This window comes from Camelus ferus, chromosome 2, assembly GCF_009834535.1.
Source record: "Camelus ferus isolate YT-003-E chromosome 2, BCGSAC_Cfer_1.0, whole genome shotgun sequence".
In the NCBI taxonomy this organism is placed as follows: domain Eukaryota; kingdom Metazoa; phylum Chordata; class Mammalia; order Artiodactyla; family Camelidae; genus Camelus; species Camelus ferus.
The window spans coordinates 88,809,562-88,831,447 of record NC_045697.1 but is presented as its reverse complement, the minus strand read 5'-3'; the positions used below and the strand labels follow the sequence as shown (position 1 = coordinate 88,831,447).

At 34.8% G+C, this 21,886-nt stretch overlaps 1 protein-coding gene and 1 long non-coding RNA gene across 2 annotated transcripts in view; one reads left to right on the top strand and one right to left on the bottom strand.

The window, feature by feature from the left end:
• The window catches only part of FAT4 (FAT atypical cadherin 4), a 156,678-nt gene that overhangs the window by 105,752 nt on the left and 29,040 nt on the right, over nucleotides 1–21,886 (bottom strand).
• On the top strand, nucleotides 1,277–20,312 carry LOC116658283. The gene is made up of 3 exons (XR_004313596.1): nucleotides 1,277–1,548; nucleotides 3,103–3,107; nucleotides 20,303–20,312. It is a non-coding gene; the product is annotated as an uncharacterized LOC116658283 (long non-coding RNA).

Genomic DNA, 21,886 nt, shown 5'->3' with positions numbered 1-21,886 from the left:
ATTCACTCAAGGAACATTTGGGGCTATGCAAGCATGGAGAACAAGATTACCTTAAAAAGTACAGTTTCCAGAAATTCTCATAAGAATTCCTCAGCAGGCATTTGGCTAGAATCCAACTTTCTTTTTCTCAAAAAAAAAAAAAAAAAAAAAAAGCTTTTGGATATTTTCCTATCTTGACATTTTCTGAGAGCTCTGAGGCATTGCCAAATGTCAAGTGTGCATGTGATATTTTTTTAATCATACTTAAAAAAAATCTTAATTTGCATTCAGTTTTGAGTTTCAGAATCAGGAGAGTCTCAAATTCAGTGGGAAGGGTTAACATTTTTTTAATCCAATACCACATATACATATCCTAACCAGAGAAATATCACAGACTTCCTGGCTTCCCTCCAAAGACTCTACCAGTCGGGCTCATTGGCTCAATTCCCATTCTACTCTAAAACGTCTCTTTAGTTTGCTTTACTTTGTCTTTTGCATATTCTAACTGCATAAATTGTTTACTGTGAATGCTATGGAGCTTCTCTCCAAGTAATTCAAATAAAAAACACAGCTATTTAATAATCACTAAGGCATACTGGAAAAACCAACTTTCTCAATCATACACTTTATTTCTACAAACCCACACTTACTCTTTACAAATCAGGATTTGCACTTCAGTCTGTTCAAGCTCTTCTGCCACAGGGAAAGGCCATTTCAAGATTCTCTGTAGTCTTTGCCAAAGTTTCTGTCTATAAATACTTAACACTTCATACTGGCTCCAGAAAACTAATTTCCAAACTAGTGACGAATACTAAACTGACTATTTAAGAAAGTCCTATAAAACCTAAAACAGAAGGGGGAAAAACTAGACTGGCAGATTTAGAGAGTTCTACACCATCAGGTAGGAAATTGCCTTTTCCTCTTCTGTTCATTATTTCTACCTACCTGAGACAGGGCAGAATTTCCACACACAAACACCCCTTCTCCTGTTTAAACCTATAGTAGATTTGTGGGTGAAAGTCACCAAACCCAATTTTTGCATATATGGGTCTGCAGCTGTTCCTCATGTGCTGCGTAAGGAAGGGTAAATGCTATAGATGTCTGAGTATAAATGGTAATGGTCACCCATGAATTTCTCTACAGGAAACGATTTTCAATTCAGCCATCTTTCATTGAACTCCACTTACTCTGAACAACTGAAGAACTTCTTAATTTTCTATGACGTATGGTTTTAAAACTAGCTACAGAGTATGTCCTTTTTTCCTCAACCTGATATTTAAACCGAGTATTTCTTTTTTAATTTCAGCTTTATTAAGGTGTAAAAGGAAGACACTGTGGTGATCTGAGATACTGTATACATCGTGAAAGGATTCTCCTATTTAGTTAACATATCCGTCACCTCACATATATATCTTTTTCTTTTTAATGAGAATATTTAAGTGCTATTCTCTCAGCAAATTTCAACTATACATTATAGTGCTATCAAGTATAGTCACCATGTTTTCTATTAGATCCTCAGACCTTAGTCATCTTATAGCTGAGAGTTTACACCATTTTACCAACCTCTCCGTATTCCCGCTAACTCCCAGCCCCTTACAACCACTTTTTTACTCTGCTCCTGAGTTTGTAAATATTATGCATATTTTAAATGTCTATGCATACTTAAATACTAAGTCATGCCTTTTTCATATACCCCATTGTTCTTAGCACATATGCAGTTCTTTATTTTTATGTAAGACTACAGACTTTGGAACCAGAACATCTGGGTTTAAATCTATTTCTGACAATTACAAATTGTATGACCTTGGGATAGACAAGCCATAACCTTGTTGTTTCTCAATTTCTTCATTGGTTAAATGTGATAATATAAGTAAATGTCTCATAGAATTTTTATAAGTATTAAATGGTTTAATATATGTGAAGTGTTTAGAAAAAATGTCTGGTAAATACTTATTCCTAGCTCTATCAAAAATTGCTTCGGGTCTATTTTACCTGAAAGAATTGTTATTGTTAGTGAGGCTTGAGCAGTATCATAAAATAAATGATATCATTTGATGCATATTTGCTACGCTAAAAACGAAAGGGAAAAAAATTCTAGTATACATACATGCTGAGGCACTTCAAATGTCTCCCTGACTAGTTTTAATCAAATATTCATTTTCCATTCCTTCTTTCCATATCCTATGTTTCCTAACTCTATCCTTTTTCCTCCTTCCCCACAATTAATATCCTTGTTCAAATGATGGTCATAACTCTCCTAGCTTACTACACTAATCTATTAATCTGGCAACCAATCTTGCTATTCTCAAGTATGTAATGATTCTGGTGAGAAACAATGGTTCTGGAGAGAACCTACTCCCCTTTGGATAATACAGCTGCTCTCATGGTTACTTTCATGAATACTGAACTCCAGATCTAAATTTTAACCTAGACTGTCCTGTTGTGCTCCAGATACAACTATCCACCTAACTGATATTTCCATTGGGTATTTCAGAGTGTCCTCACATTGAACAAGACTCAAAATACATCTATCACCTACATCCTCCAGTGTTCTGTAACTCACCATCCTTAGTTGTTCGAGGCAGAAACCTAACCAGCATCTTGCTGCTCCCAACATCCTCCCATTATCCTCCACACTCACATCCTGTTCATCACCAAGAAACAGCAGTACCACCTCGTCAGCACATCTCAAAGCAACGCCCAGGTCTCCAACCTCACTGCCACCTCCTGGTCCACGGCCCCGTGTTCTCTATACTGAACTCCTAAGACCACATGCCCTGACCTCTAACCAGTCTCTTTGCATCCATTTATGATTCCATTCAGCTGGAAGGCTTTTTACAAAACACAAATATGATCAAAATAATACTCTTCAATGGCTTCTCCTTTTGGGATGAGTAATACTAAACTGACTTCTGGAAATCCTCACACTCATACCCAGGCTAATTCCCCAGGCTCATCTCTCACTTCTTCCCTTTCAGCTCTGTCAGTTTAATAAAATTCTTTTTCGGTTACTCAGCTGTACTCTTTCCACCTCAGGGCTTTTATGCATGGTATTCCTTTTGCTTGGAATGCTGCTTCCTAACCACTGAACTTGGCCTAATTAATTTCAAGTGACCCTTCAAGCCACAGTGTAAATATCACTTCCATACTGACTCTTTCAGTGATCCATAGTCTCGTTTCGGTTCCCTTCCAATATTTTCTTAAAGTGCCCTGTTTTTCTATCACACATTCATAATAATTTATTGAGATACCTTATTAAATAATAACTATTTTTCTCAATGAGCAGAGTGAAATTGAAGTGCAATGGGGGCTAAATTTCCAGGTAAAATCTAGCCAATAGTCAGAATGTGATGCTTTTGAAGTCAGGAAGAGAGAAGTAAAAAGTGATCAACATAAAAGTGACAGTTGACACTATGAGATTGCTAAGGAGACACTTCAGAGAGCGAGGAGGGGTCGTCCAAGGCCAAGGCCAAGGTTTTTGAGAAAAACCTCCATTTAATTTGTAGCAAGAGGGAGGTTAGGAGAGAAGGAGAGAGAGAGAGGGAGAGAGAATATAAATAAAAACACTCAGAGAGGTAACCAAAGAAAAACCAATTTTCAATTTAACTAGATAAAGTGATAGAATGACTCTAAAACTTAATGACCCCAAAACTTAATGACCCCAATCCCAGCACATCACTGTAAAACAAGAAACAAATTAGGAAAAATTATAGTTGAATATGAGTATTGCAAAAGTACTTACACATGTGCTTCTATTTTATTCTTTCAAACTAAATTATATATAGTATAAGCACCCAATTTCACTAATACATTGCTTTATTGCAGCTGAGAACATGACTAATAGATGTAAATTATATTTCTTTAAGAGTATGCATTTATTCCTATCTATCAAAATACCCACATATATATGTACATAGTTGTTGGCATTATACAACATTTCTACTGTGAAATTTTGTTTGATAATGTTTTATTTTTAACTAAAGGAAAAAATATTTTTGTTTAATTGAAGAATTTTTTTCTAATAAGCTCTAAGAGGCTTAAGACCTTTATATAAACCATTCAATTAATGCTAAGCTAAAAAAAGATTACCTTCTCTTCTGATTTAGTCATAATAGCTGAATCCACTCCCACAGACTTTGAATATTATATATTATTATATATTTAATAGAAGTTTTGCTGTATTTACTCTTCTTTCACTTGACAAAATTTTGCTGTATTTACTCTTTGCTCAAAGAATATAGAGTTGAATAAATTATCTTCTATCAATAGTAATTTTGGCTATTTTTCTAATAAATTCATATTGTATTCCACCGTGTAATGAAGGTCAAATAGTAAATCTGTCTATCTCCATAGAAGCTCATAAAGCTCACAGAAATTCCTCTTACAGATTCTCTGCTTCCATATTTTGAAAAACTTTACCCCTTTTATCCTTCTTATAAAAAAGGGAGGAATCGTTTATCTTCTCCAAACTTTATAAAATATTCCTTACTCTTGTCATAATGACATCTCTACTTATTCTTTGGACTAACATCTTTCAATATATACCTGATGCCTGCCTAAGTTCTCAGAATATTATGCTGGAAAAAACCTGATATTCAGCTTTAAAGAGTTTGACTCTCATCTTCTTGAAAGGAAATATACCGACTACATTTCCTTACAGAGTTGAGAAAGGTGGGAAATGCATCTGTGTGCACACTCACACACATACACACATACACACAATCTTACTCAGTAACCTTGGTAATAGAGGGGGTAATATCATGGAATAACAGTGGAAAGAAATGTAAATGGTGTTTTCAGCAGGTCATGAATCCAGAGTGGTGTAAAAACCAAGAGCTTCTAGTGAGAGAGGAATTTAACAGCAACTGGAAGTCAGAAAACTGGGATAAAATAGAATGTAAAAGTCAAAATAAATAGGGCAACCCAAACAGTTCTACCCAAGCTGTCAAAGTCTGGTTTGAATCCAGCAACCCTTTTCTCCTACTTCTTGTAGGAGTCCCTGTGCTTCATGGGTGACTGAAGTTCATTCCAGTGTGTCCGGGACTTGCACATGAGGGTGAATGAATGAGGCTCATGACTGATGCACGACGTAGAAGGACAATTAGCAACAATTACAGGGGAGAAAATGATCACTTTTCTATTTGGATGTTCTTGCTTCCCACAACATCTCCCCTACTTTGTTGCCCTATTCTGTACCGCAAAATGCAGGTCAGACAGTGTCGTCCTTGTCGGATCCTGTCCCACCAATGAAGTGAATAACCCCTTCTCAATGCGGCTGTTGTGGCTTACAATTTCCCAAAGTTTGCAAATTTCACAATTTTAAAATCAACTCTTGATTTGTCTGTCCTCCTTACTAAGGTAAAATGAATGTCTTTTTAGATCATCCAACACAGCACCTTGTTCAGGGTAGCAGGTTTTGCGTAAACGTTTGTTAGATCAACTCTCAGTATCACTGCCTGCACACCATCCTAGGTTTAAAACAAAGATAATCACTATATTCCCAAACCTCTCTTGGGCACATGGGTCCTACTCCATCACTAGCTATTGAAAATGCATCATCCTTTGTTTACTCTGTCAAATACCATCTCCCTCACGCCGCCTTCCAGATTACCACAGTTTGATGAATCTCATTCCCCTTATTCCCACGGCACCTTGTTTTTTCTCCTTTCATTGTACAAGTTATACTGAACTGCTTCATGTGGGTAACTGCTTTACATGCTCAGCTAATAATTGACTGAAACCCCAAAGAACAGAGACACTTCTTTTTTATTATCTTTGAATTCCCTCCAACATCTATCACAGTACCTCTGTGAGAGAGCTGAGATCTCATGCATATTCATCACAGCTAATTGATTTGAACTTTCCCCCTGTAGGGAAAAAATGCAATATTTAGTCACACGCTTACTAGCAATTTGACACTGAATTTTATGAAAAGTACTTGGAACAATACACATCATTATATTTATATCTGTAAATATTTATCTCAGGATTAAGCAAAACCATATTTTATATGTTTATCATTGTTAGTAAGTTAAATTTTTAACAAAGTAAAGATGGTTATGCCACCCATATTATAGCTGCAATCCATCCCCCACCCCCAAAGAGCTGTTGAGTTTTGAGAATCTCTTCAGGGGTGTGACTCCAATTAAGTGCCTACATATTATTGTTCAGTGCAAACAGTACAGGTGCATTATAATTATATGTGAGCTGCTCAGCCTTCCCTACCAGACTGTAAGTTCCCTGAGGACGGTACCTGTTTACTCAGGTCTTTGGACATAATAGTCTTGAATAAATAGTTCCTGGAATTAGTTAATTAGTTGAGAAACAATGAATTAACTATGACAGCAATAGTAATAATAATAGGTAACATGTGAATCTATATACCATCTTGTACTCATTACATAATTTTATCTTCCTTATAAGCCTAAGAGCAAAATGTTGTTTTCCACGTCTTCAGGATGGAAACATGGAAGCTCCATGAAGTCAGTTAACTTGCTTAGGTCACAAAGTCAGCAAACTGTGAAAGTGGCATAGGAAACTAGACATGATGACTGCAGATCGCTTAACCACTTAGGAAAGAGGGAAGGAGGTGGTAATTCCTAGAGTGACGGAAGTGCTGGTGCTGAAAATGTGTAAAGGAGAAACTTTGTGAAGAAACATGTGAGCTTTTAGAATGTCAGAGGGCAACTAGAAAAGAAAACAAGATAGGCTGATTAGAGTGGAGAAACTGAGGGAAAGCTGATGGCAGCAGGGAGAGAAGGAGAGGACTCTAGGACACTCAAAGTTCAGTTACTGTGTTCAGGGGAAAATCCATCTAGGGCAGCTTGGGTGAGTGGATTCCAGGGGAGAGTAGTGTTTTCACCATAAGGTTAAGAAGCGTAAACTTTGAAATTATTTCTCCCCAGAGATCCAGGCTAAGACCCATGAATAAAAGAAAGATAAACAGGATGAGAAAATAAAACAACAAAACAACACACAAAAACAGGCAAAACATAAGGGTATTCATTCCCTGGATGCTCACATCACAGTCATGTTTCAAGTATTTCATGCACGTACTTTCCGTCCCATGGTTACTCTCCTCTATTTCAGTTTTTCCTTTGAAGCGACTAATTTCCTTTTGCATTACATTACTTATATCAACAAGGAGGCACATGCTTTTGATTTAAAAGGAAAATTGTACAGCAGAATTAGAAATAATGATCTCATAAATAATTATATTTTCAAGACTGAAAAATCTCATACTATTCATTACTGGGTTCACTGAGTAGCACTATGACAAGCCACAATGAAATAAATCATTTGCATTAAAAATAAACTGTGATTGTCTTAAAATATCCCAGTGAGCAAAGATGTAGGAAGGCAGAAGATATGGGGGATATATATTAGCTTTCAGCATGAATTGCCAGTTTAACATTCTAATACAGATAACTCACTTATTAGGAAAATAATTAATACCCCTAAAATCAAGGATATTGAACATATAACCTAATCACTACAGTTAGAAGAATTTTCACTTGGCCTTAATAAACTTGGGTCAGTTGCCTCCACCTGTCTATATTTTTCTCATGGGGAAAATGGAGAGAATGGTGGTATCTACCTCACAAGACTGTTGGGGGCATTAAATGTGCTACTATGTGTCAACAGAGCAGAATCTGGTAAATGCTGTATGTAGAGATGTTTGTGCGGCTGCTTCTACTTTTTGTTGAACATTTAACTTCTAAGTTTGATCGTAAATGTGATATACAAATCAACAAGAATGCTTATTACTTATGCAAAATTAACTACCTTCTAAATAAAACAACAGTAAAATAATCACAGAGCAGAGAGTGAACAAGTTTGTATGATTTATGATACCCAGAATGTGGGTTCTAAACAAAGTACAATGTACACAGCCTTACTTCCCACTTCTTAGTTGCCTTCCTTCTTCTAACAGATATAATTTTCAGCTCCTAAATCTATAACCCACACCAAATCCTCACAAAAGACAGAAAATGTGGATGTAAATGGTAGCAGAAAATCGTACCTCTCACAAACACAACAGATGATTTCTATATGATAACAAGTCCCAATTATTTTAAAATCAAGACTTAAAATTAAACACAATTATTTTAAAGAAAAAAAAGGGCTAATGTAAATCAACCAAAGTTTCATTTACGTTTTTCCCTACTACACACTCATAATAATAATAGTGGGGCTTTCCCCATCCTTGCTGGCTTCCTTAAAAGAACTCTAGTTGGATTTATGTATTGAAAGATTAAATAACTACAAAAGAAACTCATGCCAAAGGGCAGAATGAAATAATCTTACAGCTCTATGAGCAGTTAGCTATTCCTTTCATAAGGTAAGGGAAAGGGATATATGGCCCAGTTCATTAATCTGTAGGATTTGACAAACAACGTTAAGAGGTTCTCAGGGGCCACTCCCCACGATGAACAAGAGCGTCTGTGGTCAATGACAGCTCCCAGGAGGAAGGTCTGAGCCCTTTGTAAAATTCTTTGATTCAAACATACCCATAGAGCACGTGCCAGCGGTGTTCAGTGATCTACTGCTTTAACAGTTACTTCAAATCTGAGCTGCAATGAGGAGATAAAATATTTTGTTTTTCTTTAGTGAAAGGAGTAAACTGCACAAGAGTGGGCAGTAAAATAACATCCCCTATGTCTTTGTGTGAAAACCTAATGTTATCAAATACAGCTGGAACGTGTATATTTCACTTAGTTAAATGCTAGTGGGCACATTAGTGAAATAATTTCTATTAAAATTCCATTTGATTCCTTTGTTTCGTTAGAATTACTTAAAGATCCAAAATCATCTGGGTTAAAAAATATAAATCTACCCCATGTCTTGCTTTATAAGTCTTGTTTGCTCTATAAGAATCTATATCAAGTTAAGTGAGCAATCAACTATTTTTATCATAGATCAAGAGATTGTACATCTGCCTAAATTCATAAAAACTGGAATCAGGGATATCTTATTCAGACATATTTATTTGCTAGAAACAAATTTAGCATTCTACTCTGTGATCACATTTATCATACCTGAGAGATTTTAATGTTTTTTTCTAATTTACAGAGTGTCAAAAACACTGATTTTACACTTGAGCACAATTATTCCTTTTATCTGAATATTGCTTTATATTTCATCTTATATAACACATCATCTGGTGTATTCACTTGTCCTTTTATTCCTTCATCATTAGTGCCACATGCTTTGTGTAACAGCAGGCAATGGGCGAAAATGCTGGTGGTGGTTTCAATGAGGTTACAAAACAGAAGAAATGCAAAGACATAGTCACATCCTCGAGGAAATTAATTTGTATATTTTTAGATTCATGACTGTTCAACATGGGACTATTAAAGACTGAATGCAGTGCCCCACCATCTAGCCATTGGTGAATGACTTTCATTTGTATGTGTATTGTGTGAGGCTAAATGTATACAACGTTCTCTAACTCAACTATATCTCACTTAGATTATCTGGCCTTATCACCTGTATTATACAGTCACTTTAAAAAATCATTTTCACACAGGACCTTTCCAAATAGGTAAACATGGCTCAAGACCTATAAAATGGCAAACAAAATAGATCTACAATTTTAGAGCAGAATACTATTACTATAATGATCATCTACACATGTAGAAGACTTCTTTTCATATCCCATTAATAAGTCAAATAAAAACCAACCTTCAGACTGTGTACATAAATACCAATCTGTTATATATTAGTCCAAGTATCTATTTAAAATAAATATTGCTTCAGACATGCAATAAATTCATAAACAGCACTTCTCTCCATTTACTTTGAAGACAAATTGCCCAGGGAGGTAAAGATGTCAGTCCGTTTATCACAGATCCAATTTTAAGACATGTCAAGGAGTAAAAATGTATGACTCGTAAGCGACTCTGCTCTTCTCAAGCTGAGGAATGCGAGCAGGGTGTACTATTATTGTTAGACTACAAAGATAAGACCACCCTGAGTGGCTCGTGTGAACACTGTCACAGCTGCCTCTTTTCTCTTTGAAATCATTCAAAGTGATGCATGAGGACGAGGCTGCTTTTATCAGCCTCCCACTCGGGGTCTGTTTAGCCCACTGAGGAAAATACTGGTGATACACTGCTGACAGAAAACAAAACATGATCCAAGCAGCAGGGCTGCTACTCACAAGATATTATTATGTCAATCAAAGGATGCAGCTGTGATAGAGAAATTCCTCCAACACAAATATACTGGAGGGGAGGAAGAGACTATTTGTGCTTCTATGTATCAGTTTTAGGCAAACTGTCAGTGGTCCTATAGCAAGATGATCTGTAAAAAAAAAAAAAAAAAATCCTAGAAATCACTTTCATCATCATTATCATATATTTTTCTCTCTTTAATAAAGGAAAGCACCACGCATTCCAATGCACTTTAGTCCATTGATTAGTTGAGAAAAAAAAAATACATTGAACCACCATTTCCACATCACCAGAAACAAATGAGAAAAAGATGTAAAATATTTCACCATAACATAAAAGGCACTGTTACACGTGCAATACATAAATTACATCCTTTAATCTTTGCAAAACCCTGAGCGTAGGTGTTTTCTTCATTTCACAGATAAGAAAATAGAAGTTCACAAAAGTTAAGTAACTAGACCAAGAGCATAAAGCTGGTAAAAAACTGAGATTGAAACCACATCTATGATAATTTATCTATCATACCATCACAACACCAGGATCAAATTTTTCTTTTCATTTTACCCAAATGTATTGGGAGTCAGATCTGGAATGTATCTTATAATGAGATGGATCAAAGGAACTTTTATTTAAGTTAGATTTTGATAGATTAGAATATGTGGAGGATATCAATTTACTGAGAATAGCTTCAAAATATTCTGTTATAGCTCACCAGCTCTAATAGATATTTTAAAAGCTATTTACTTTACTGTAAAGAAGTGTGTTTTAGGATTAGAGGAAATTAACAAATGCATTTATAAATTATTTGCTTGGAAATCAGTATTTCTTTTAAAAAGTTCTTTAATTTTCTTACCATATGAAGGCCCTCTAAAACTAACTGGGATAAAAATATAAATTGTTGATGATATTCAGGAAATCACTTGGGAAGAGGGAAGTATCAAAAATATTGATAAGCAGAGGCTGTACTAAATTTCTTTATATGCACATCTGGATGGAAAAATATGATCATGGGAAAGGCTGCCATGATATAAATGAACAGTTGAAGCTAAACTATTATGATATTCCCCCAGTGTTGGAATCTAATTCAGAAACCATTCTAAGAATACTGTTTTGAATAGTTCCTTTAGGACGCCATGTGACCCGGGACCCTAATCAAGTTAAAAACTAAACTTTAAATTCATCTTCCCTCTGACTCAATTGTTCTAATAAGTTATTTTCATTAAACTCTGCAAGGCTTGTTCACTATTCTCCTGCCTACCATCTTTATCTCCATTTTCCTGTTGGATTTGAGACTTGACACTAATTTCCCAGCTATAGCCTTTGACCCTTCAGACTGTGGTTTCCTTTCTCTCCCTGAACTGGTTTCTTAGGACTAAGAACGGTGAACTCCACCACTGTTTAAATTGGCCTGAGACTCTCTTTCCTTATTTGGCTTTCCCTATTACTACACATTGGGTAGGAAAAAGGAGTGAGAATTTGCTCAGTATTCCATTAGCAAAGAAAGAATCACAATTAATTTATGGGTAACCACAATGAAAAGAATCTATGTGTAGAATTTTGAAAGTTGATTCTATCCACATGTAATCCCAAAGTATCCTGGTTATTCCTCTCTACATTTGAGTCAAAAAGTGTATCCAAGAGCAAATAAAATACATGTTGAAGATTACAAACAAAAATAGTTCATTCACTAAGAATTCCTGGTAAATTAAAATTTTCCACTAATTTTAACACCAGCTGATTAGATTAAATGATCACTTACTTGCTTATTTAATAACTGTGAAAATATGGTGCAAAAATCTTTTAAAACCACTTTAGTTATAGTGATATATAGGATTTTTCTGAAATATTATAAGATGCATTATAATTTCCCACCTTTGTCTGAAACATAGGCATTATTTCTTTTTAAATAGCATATTTTCAGTATTTACTTTTTCACCTTATAAATTACACTTTGGACAGATTAGTTGAATAACAGCATAGATATCTATCTGCCTATTACTAAAAATGAATTCAGTCTGAAGGAAGGATGATTAATTATATAACATTTTGGAGACCTTTGGATCAATTCAATAATGATGGTTCTGTAAATTCTCAAACACCACAGTTCAACCAAAACAAATTTTACTTAGTCTTCATTGGGAAACTTTCAGTTATTAAATATTTTGCAATAAAGAATAAATGTAATAAATACACATTTATAAATAAAGATGTATATGGGTAACTCATATTACAGAAACAACAGACCTCCTTTATAACACAATGCCATCACTGAGACTTTTTATTTAATGATATATATAATTTGACCCATGGACCTTCCAAATCTATGTAACCATAGGCTGTGCTACAGCGCTGTTTTATTCCAAAGACACACATTTCTGTTTTTAAAGATAATATCAAGTCCTAAACTAACAGATTGATAAAGAGAGTAAACATATTATAAAAAGCTTCCTTTGAAACATATTTATCTCACTTCTGGGCCAATTCCAATGGGGCAAAACACAATTTTAAACTAAAAAGAAAACAATGAAAATTTTAATCTATATCATATTCTCAAACAATATAAGTGGACAAGTCAATAGTGGACAGATGTTGAGATGGTGCCGAACAGGCAATGAATAGTTCCTTTGTTTATGATGAAGTAACGTTTTGGTGAAACTTCTGTAGACTATCATCACTAAATGCTGGCTGGTTTTCATTTTCAAATTATTGTAAAATGGCTTGAATAAAGAAGTCGTTCTAACTGAATGCCAAACTTTCTATAGAACTGAACATTTCTTGAAAAATGAGATCTGGTTTGGGTCATTTAAAACCTGCATTAGTCATTAAGAACGCACCTTTCATGTCCTTCTAAATTTTGTACCCCTCTAAAATTTCAGAAGGATTGGAAACATCTTCAAATTCGAGTGGGATCATATTTTATCATTACCATATAGAAGATGGCTAATTATGAATTAAAAACATATTGATCGAAGGTCCATTGTGTGCAAAGCACACTAATGAGGACGGCAATACAGAGGTAAATCATTTTTCTAACACCGCTGTTGCATCTAATAGAACTTAATACAGTCTTATGAACTATAGAGTTGATGCTAGCTTTTTTTCCCTTCAGTGTCAAAGTTGCAGTGTATTGGAGAAGTATGAGAAAGTCCCCGTTTCATTTCATAGGAGGACAGCTTATATGTGTTGAACACTCAAAGAAGACTGGCGGCGCTCACAGAGGAAAGCACTCCTATCATTAGTTACCCGTTTCGGGAAGCAATCTGAAAAACCACTCTTCTGAAATCAGGGATCCTCAAATCCCACTTTAAAAAATATCCCTACTGTAACAAATGGAGTACTTTAAAATACTGACAGATAGGCATAAAAAGCAACCACAGAAAAAAAGTACTCTTTATTTAAGAGGAACCGTCAAGCATAGGAGATGTATTTCCCAAATCTGTTGGCAACCTGCATGCTGGTACATTTTCAAACAAAACACTTAGTGATTACCTATTCTGTTCAAACTTTTTTTTGGTCATGAAAAATGAATTGTTACATTTTTAAAAATGCTAGGTGGAAGAAAACATTTGAAACAGTTCAATTTGGAGCTACTCTGCTTGAAATAATGGAGAGAAATACTGGTGACAAAGTTTTGCCCAGCCCTTAAAGCTTCTTCAGCTCTTAGTTTGGAAATCACTGCATTCAGTGATCAAAAATGCTTCCAGAATATTTTAATTTCCCTTCATATAATTACTTAGAATTTTACTATATTTAAGCACAGTACTTCAATGTATATCATAATAACTATTTTAAACCATGAAAATTAAAAGTAACAACTTTTTGTGACAACTATATTCCTTTATTAAAAAGTTTTGTTAGAGAAAATAAGTTATACTATAATAAAGTTAAAAGTTTAATATATCTACTGTTTGTTGTAATTTCAATACAAAATATTTGAATAGGTAGGATCTATCTTTCTGAAATGATTTGAATTGTTGCACCAAACCCTGTGTCTAAAGAGAGGTAGCTTTCAAAAACAAGTTTATTCTGAGTTGAGAAGAGTCTAGAATTCTATAGGGAGTGAGGGAATTCAGAATAATTCTGAAGAGTTCATCTTTCTCAGAATGACGAATATCTCATGGTAGGAAGAACTGTGAATACAGAAATTTAGTCATCAGTCATGAACAAAAGGAAATGTGAACAAATATTTCTGATGTTCACTGACCAAGTCTGAAAAATCATTGACAGAATTCTGCCCTGTCATTCATTATGTACTTCTTAATTTCGCATGCAGTTCAGTTCTATATATTAGCACAATCAAGTTACCACCTGAGACAGTTAAAAAGCTGTGGCACAAACAAGAGCTCTTGCACGTACCATGAAATTGAAGTTATTCTGCTAAAAAGTAAAATGTGAAGATTCACAGTATTTCAGACTGGCTGACACAAATAATATGACTAGAAAAAGTTTCTTAATAAGACAGCAGGGGATAACAAAGGAACATGTATCATATTACTTGTGGTTTCTTGAAAATGTGAAATTATTTTGCTCATTTATTTATGATTAATACTGCTGAAACTAAAAGTTGCAAAACTAAATGCAAAAAAAGCACATTGACCAAAATCAACAGCAAAACGAAAGTTATGAAGCACTTTAAAGTAGCTACTGTATCAACAACAGTCCTTGCGTTTCATCTGCACACTTTAATTCCAAATGGGTGGCACCAAGCTTAGGTTCATAAATATTTTAATCTTGAAATTAAACATTCATGTTTCACTGCCTTTGAACTTTAAGTTCATGAGACAAAAATGAGGTAAAACAGAATTTAAAAAGCAAGGTGTTTTCCGATCTGAGCAATCAACCACGTCATGTGACCATATGCAAATCCACTCAGTGCTGGCTGTGGTTGGCTGCCAAGAGATGCAAGGCCTGGAGTCAGGAATCTTCTACTGAGCAACCTCAGTCCCAATCCGCATGCCTCTAATTCAATAACACTAATACGAATACTAACAATCATTTAGGATCTTTTCATTTCAAATTATCAGCCCGGGAAACATGATGAACCACCCTACCTTATGGGTCAGGCATTCTTCTTCTAGTTTAATGGATGGCCTGGCTGAGAAGGATGCTTAGTGTCTGTCCCTAGTAACATTATACGGCTTACTGCAGCGCATGAGAGAGAAGTTTCAAGGAAATCAGCAGGAGCTCTGTAAACTTATTCTGTTTTCCTATGGATGACAGCCAGTACCCATTTCTCCAAACTCATAAGGATCCAAGCCTTCCTGGAGGCCAGCTCTGGGGACAAAGGTGCTTCTCCAAAGCTGTTACAGATAGGGACATTCAGACTGAATGAGAAACAGTAAACAAAAGCAAAAACTACCAACTCGAAACACTGGCTATACAACACATACTTCCTTCCTAGTCTTTCACTGCATACAAAGGCCAAACTGGATTCTTTCTGTTGTACACAAGAAACTAAGTCATTGAACTGATTTTTTTTTCTTTTAGAGCAGCTTAATTAAGGAACAGAATTTTGGAAGATCATCTGAATAAAGTAGGATGAAGTTTTGATTTTTTGTACTTGGAAAATAAAGATAAAATTACTGAGAATATAGGGCCAATCCAAAATCTATAGTTTTCTCGTTTTTTTTTGTTTTTTTAATTTGTATGACCCAAGTAAAGAAAAAGCTTCAAACATTTCATCTTGTTGAAGAGAAAGAAAGGAAACACTGAGTGTGACCAAAGATAGGCATAACCAAGTTACTTCGGCATTCAGCTGGCTCTAAAGTGTATGAATTGCAGGAATCAAAATTTACAATTCGTGTTCCTTCAAGAAGCTGTCCTATCTATGAGAAATCATAATATACATTAGTCAATTATTATGTGAAATGTGCATTTTTATGAAGTACTAAATAACCAGAAATTTACTGAATCCAAATTTAATTGAAATTAATGGATTCACACATAAAACCTGACCACAGTTACAGAATACATTTAATGTAGTCAGTAATTGTAAATTTAATATGAATGTCTGAAATTTTACATTGAGTTTAGGGCCTTGCAAAAGCACTCTGAATTGAATTAAGCCATATTGTAATCAGTTTGTATTGCCCTTCACCTTTGTAAAAATTAATGAGTCATTTATTTCTGAAATGAAGCTTTGTGCATCTTCATACAATGAGAACCTAGGTTATGTACATACAAATGTCAAATAAAATGACAATATTCCAGCTGAATTCATTTATTCCAAAATGCACCGCTGATATACTTGAAAGTTTAAAAGCGGGCATATATATTAAATCAAGCCATGGCATACATTACATATGTAATTCTATTTGTGTCATTTGCCTGCTTAAGTCCCCATAAATCTCTCTAGGTATGAAGTTAATGTAGAATACAAGATCCAGTGCCCTAGATCCAATATTTCATCTCTGGCTCTGGAAGCACAGGGCCATTTGTGGAAGAGTGTGAAAGCCATTCATAAATTGATTTAAACCTCTTTTCATCTTATACTTTCAACCCATTTCATCTCATGATATTGGCATAATTCAGTCCACAACATGTGTTAATATATTATATTATATAATAGAATACTGTACGTTATATTACTTTTCGTAAACACGTCTCCTTCAAGCTACATGTGTTAGCCATTATCTCTAATATACTGGGAAATTCTAAACAAATGCCAGTTTCAGCAATACTTTACATCATTTCATAAACTTCGACAAAAATGCCTTTTATTTTTTCCCTTAGACTTAAGAGCCCTAAATTTTATATTTTCATTTACTTTTCTAAAGCCTTCTGGATAATTTGTGTCACTTTTTCAGTATCATTGTATCTTTCTCAATTACAGCAACCAAAACTATATGCAATATTCCTAATGAGCAAATTCATCATGACTTATACAATGATTTATGTAGTTTCTAAACTTCTTCCTGAATTTCACTGGAATTTTAGAAAACAACTACTATTTTCAGAGAATTATCAACATAGAACTCTCAGATTCTTTTATATTGTTTAACTTCATAAAATATAAATGCAGTTTTCTCTTGGATGTGATCATTTTAAAATAAAATATCCTCAGTTTTCAAATAAATTTAGCACACTTTTAGAGGAAAAAAAAAAGCCTTGTTTCCATCACAAGTAAAACACAGCATTATCAAGGTCTTTTTTGGCAGAGATTATCCATGCAGACAGCATTATATGGTTCCAAGGTGGAATTTTTACTTAGATCATCTATACATATTCTCCAGGATTATTACTTTACGTACCCACACAATAACAATACAGCCCCTAAAGTGTGCAATCTAGGTTGAGAATACAGTTTTCACACTAATTACTTTTCTCCCACTGTAATCCTGTGCTGTTTATTCCCTTCTTCAATAAACCATTACTGATTGCCCTCTAGCTGCCAGGCATTGCACTCAGTGCAGGGGATACAGTACTGAGGATAAATGAGGACAGAAAGGATCCCCCACCTTCCTGAAGCATGTACCCTAGATACTGCAGATGTGCAAATGTTACTGAACTGGCTTTTCTGATCTTTCTTCCTTTAACTTTGTTGTATCATTTTTTAATGGGTTGGTCTTTCCATCTATATGTCTATATCTCTACATATAAAACAGCTCCTATGACTGAAATATATTTAGTAAGAGAATATATGTTGTATATTATGTATGTGTATGACCTAAACTATATATTACATTAAGTGGCAATATATATCTATGGTTGATGTTCACTAATTAAAGTTATAGGAACCAAATTAAAGCGTTTCTTATCAGTTATTCTCACAAGATACCAGTTCAAAGAACACCCTTGTTCTTTGATCGGTTTTCAGAAGACAGCTCCATCATAAATAAATATTCATTTTCATCATTGCACAGGATACTTTCTTATTCATTAAAAATGCAACATATCGCTATATTCACTGTTAGCGACTACTTTCTCGATTACCTTGTCATAATTTATTGATGTTTTCACTTGCTAAGCACAAACATTAAGCCCCTCATGAATACGTGATATTGTTGGGATTAGATCCCAACTACATAATAACATTTCTGTTGCATTTCCATAAAATTAATTCATAGGAAATATCCATATTAAGTAAGTTAATATAAAAGAAAAAAAAGTCTTTTAAGATTCACTAAGGCAATAAATGTCGAGCCATATTTCCTAGACAACTGAATATAGAATACAAATATTCACATTCATTAATACCAAGATTTAGAAATCCCACTCCCAAAAAATGCAAGGCTACGAATTCATTTGGTTTGGAAAAGTGAACCTCTTAGAGTTGGTATTTTTATATATTCCTTGACTAACACTGGACCTACCTCTCAGGCTTCTGCTTTTTTACGGCATCCGCAATTAATCATGTTCACCTTATTCCCTTCAAAGAGTGTAAGTGAGAGTCACTGAAATATAACTGAAATATTTTTCTCCACACAGTATAGACCTTATTTAGAGACAAGGGCAACACTTCCGCGAAGCACTACAGAGGGAAAGCAGCTCAGGACACAAGGACTACTGTTCCTATTCACAGCTTTGTTTTAAATCTTCCCTTGTTTTTCCTCAACAAACCATGGCACAATGCTTGCTGCCTGGTTCCCCTCCCAAACTGCAGCTGTCAATACCAGGTTGTTCGGCCCCTGAATATGCGAGCAGGCAAGAATCAGTCTTCCCATGAAAATCAAGTCAATGACCGGCCTCCTTGGCTTCTTGTGAACCGAAAGACAACCATAATTTTTCATCCTTTCCATTCTCACGTGTTGTAAATGTTCATTCAAGTCCACAATCCAATACAAAACGCATTAATTCCTCCAAAGTGAGTTCACCGTGCATGATTTAATTATATCCAATTGGACATACTTTTTCGAAAAAAAAAATTCAAAGCTCAGTCTCTAAGAAATTTTTCATTCAATAGTTTTGCATTATCCTTATTATCTGGTCATGTGGGAAAAAATAAGGTTTTGTCCTAGTGGTTTGTCAAAAAAAAAAGATATAGCTATAAAAGTTTTATCCACCAATTTTTTATCCTCAAAGACTCAAGTTTAGTCAAGTGACAACTTCTCTATTTCCCACCACGTACTGTACCCCAACTCGAAAAACAAAAAAGAAGGAAAACACTGCAACCACTTTTATTTTAATCCCTTACATCTTGCAGTCAGCGCTGAAGTCAGATATACAAAATTACACACAGTTTTCCAAGATTTGCATTTAAAAGATTGTATACAAGCTTCAATACAGGTTGCTTTTCCGTGACCATAGAAACATCAGAAAAGTTGGAAAATTCAGTCCACTGAACTTCAAATGACTTTATTAAAGTGTCACTAATCAGAGTTAAAAGACAGAAGGTTTTAGTGTTTGGCCTAACAAAGTGAATAACTCTCAAAGTCTAATGACCTACTAAGAGCATTTCTTAAAATTAAAAAAAGAGAGAGAGAGAGGTCTGGTTGAAAGCAAATTAAATAAGAGAAAACCTTCATTGCCTTCTTCAAAAGATTGACTTCATACAGATAACGACAGCTCAGCTGAACTGTGACACTGAGGACAGTGCTCTTTGGCTGGGCAGCTGGGAAAATCTGCCTGGTTAACTTTTAAAGCACTGTATGTATAGATGTACTTAAAATATAGCTGTCAGTAAAACTTCACTTTGAGGATAAATCTGTAACTCCATTTATAGCTATTAACATAAGTTATGTAAACTACAATCCTTTGAAACTCTAAGTGCATTCAAATTTAATTATAAACACCAAAGAAATTCCAACATGCAAATACAAATCAAAATCCATTAATACACGCTAGAAAAATATTTTGGAGTGCTACCGAAAGTCTACACCTTAGCTGTAGGCTTGAGAGACAAGAATTTTTTAAAAGCTGTGTTTTCTCCTATTAATAGGAAAGTGAAGGAAAAAATAACACATAGTTGATATATAATTTTTCTTTTTCCTGGCATTAAAGATCATCTTTACTATTAGTTATATTTTAATGGTAAAATACCAGAAAAAATTAAAGAAAAATAATTTACTAAAAGGAAAACAATGCATATCATTATTACCACTTTTCCTTCTTTTCACCAGTAGTCAAAGGTCTTAGACATTTCTCTTTGGCCTTAGGCAGAAGGCTATCAGGAAAGAAACCAGAAGTGCACCATCTCATGTCAAACAGAGTCCTCAGATCAAAAGCACAGAAGCAGCACCTTCACTGCCCAGTATTTTTCTTTCACAGAGATTTTTTCAGTGTCCTGCCCCAATGTAAAAATACATGAAGTGATTAAGCAGGACAGTGACCTGCTCTGTTCCCTCCAGAAGGCACCTGGACATTCATCCAGTTTACCAATTTCACAAACACTTGTTGATCACTTTAATGTGTAAAAGAAAATGTCAGCTACCGTACAACTTTAAATAAAGGAGAATCTTTTTCCCCCATTAGCAATTTTCTCTATTACCAAATTACAAATGTACCCGCCAAAGGTAAAAGGGAAATAATCTGAAAGTAACAGCTACCACAGTCTCAAGAAAATGAAACCCAGTGATTCATAACAATTCACTTCAGGGAATTCATTCTCTCAGCATTTATTGATCACGACCATGTGCTAGGCACCACTATAGATGTAGACCTAGGGATGGGTGAGAAGTGATCCAGGCACAAAGATGTCATAATCCGGTGGTGAGGTGGTTGGAAAGGCAAGTAACTGTAATTCAATATGGTCAGCATGACATGTGTAGTGTGAATAAAATGTTAAGGAATTTAGGAGAAGGGAATAATTCATTCTACTCAGAAGGCAACTGAGGATTTCTTTTCACAAGGGTATTTTTGACCTAAACAGTGAGTGGTGAGAAGGAATCTTCCATATAGAAAGGTAAGTGACATCCATCAGCTAGAGCATAGAAAGAAGCAACAGTAGCAGTTAGGTATTTCCAAACTGGGCACTGGTGTTTGGGGTATGATTTTGAATTTTGGGGAATGAAAACTTTGGTTCTGATGGAGTATTTCCATATGAGTAAACTCACAGAGGGGAGGGGTAGTTGAGGGGAATAGACTGGCTTTAAATATATCAGAAAGGGTATGTTTAACAACAATATAATTGCATTGATTATAGGTTAATGAATATAGGTTTGCAATCTGAATCCATCTTATAAGAAATAAAGTTAAAACAAGTCATTTAAATATATTGTAATCAAGGTAACATCCCACCTAGCAGTATTGCCAATAATGACAAATACAATATAGGAGATGGTCTAATATAGGAGACCATCTGCTATATTATACAGGAAAAGTAAATTAAATCGGTACCAGGGCTCCTACTCTTACTATGCTTGTTCAATTACAACAAAAGTGAAATAATTTACCTAATAAATTTGCTTCTGAATCTTTCAAGGTAATTGGGAAATTGACCACAGGAAGGGGGAATTGAGGGTAAAATATACTAAAATGATATATTTATAAAACAAATAATCTTATTAAAAATCCACATGTAATATGTTTTGGATACGTTTTGGCAAAATTTACAGAACTGCTCAATGCTCATTAGGAACTTTCTGCACTATAGTAATTGAGCTTTGAGAAGTCCTTACAAATTAAAAAAATGTCAATTGCTTAACATAACAAGAAAATATCTGGGTCCTAATGCACTCCTGCTGCTCACTTTCCCGGACTGACATCACAAACCAAATCTGCATTAATACATGGTCTTGTGATCAGCTCAATTACTATTCTGGGTCCTCTTTGTACACAGTCCTGGGTTGAATTTG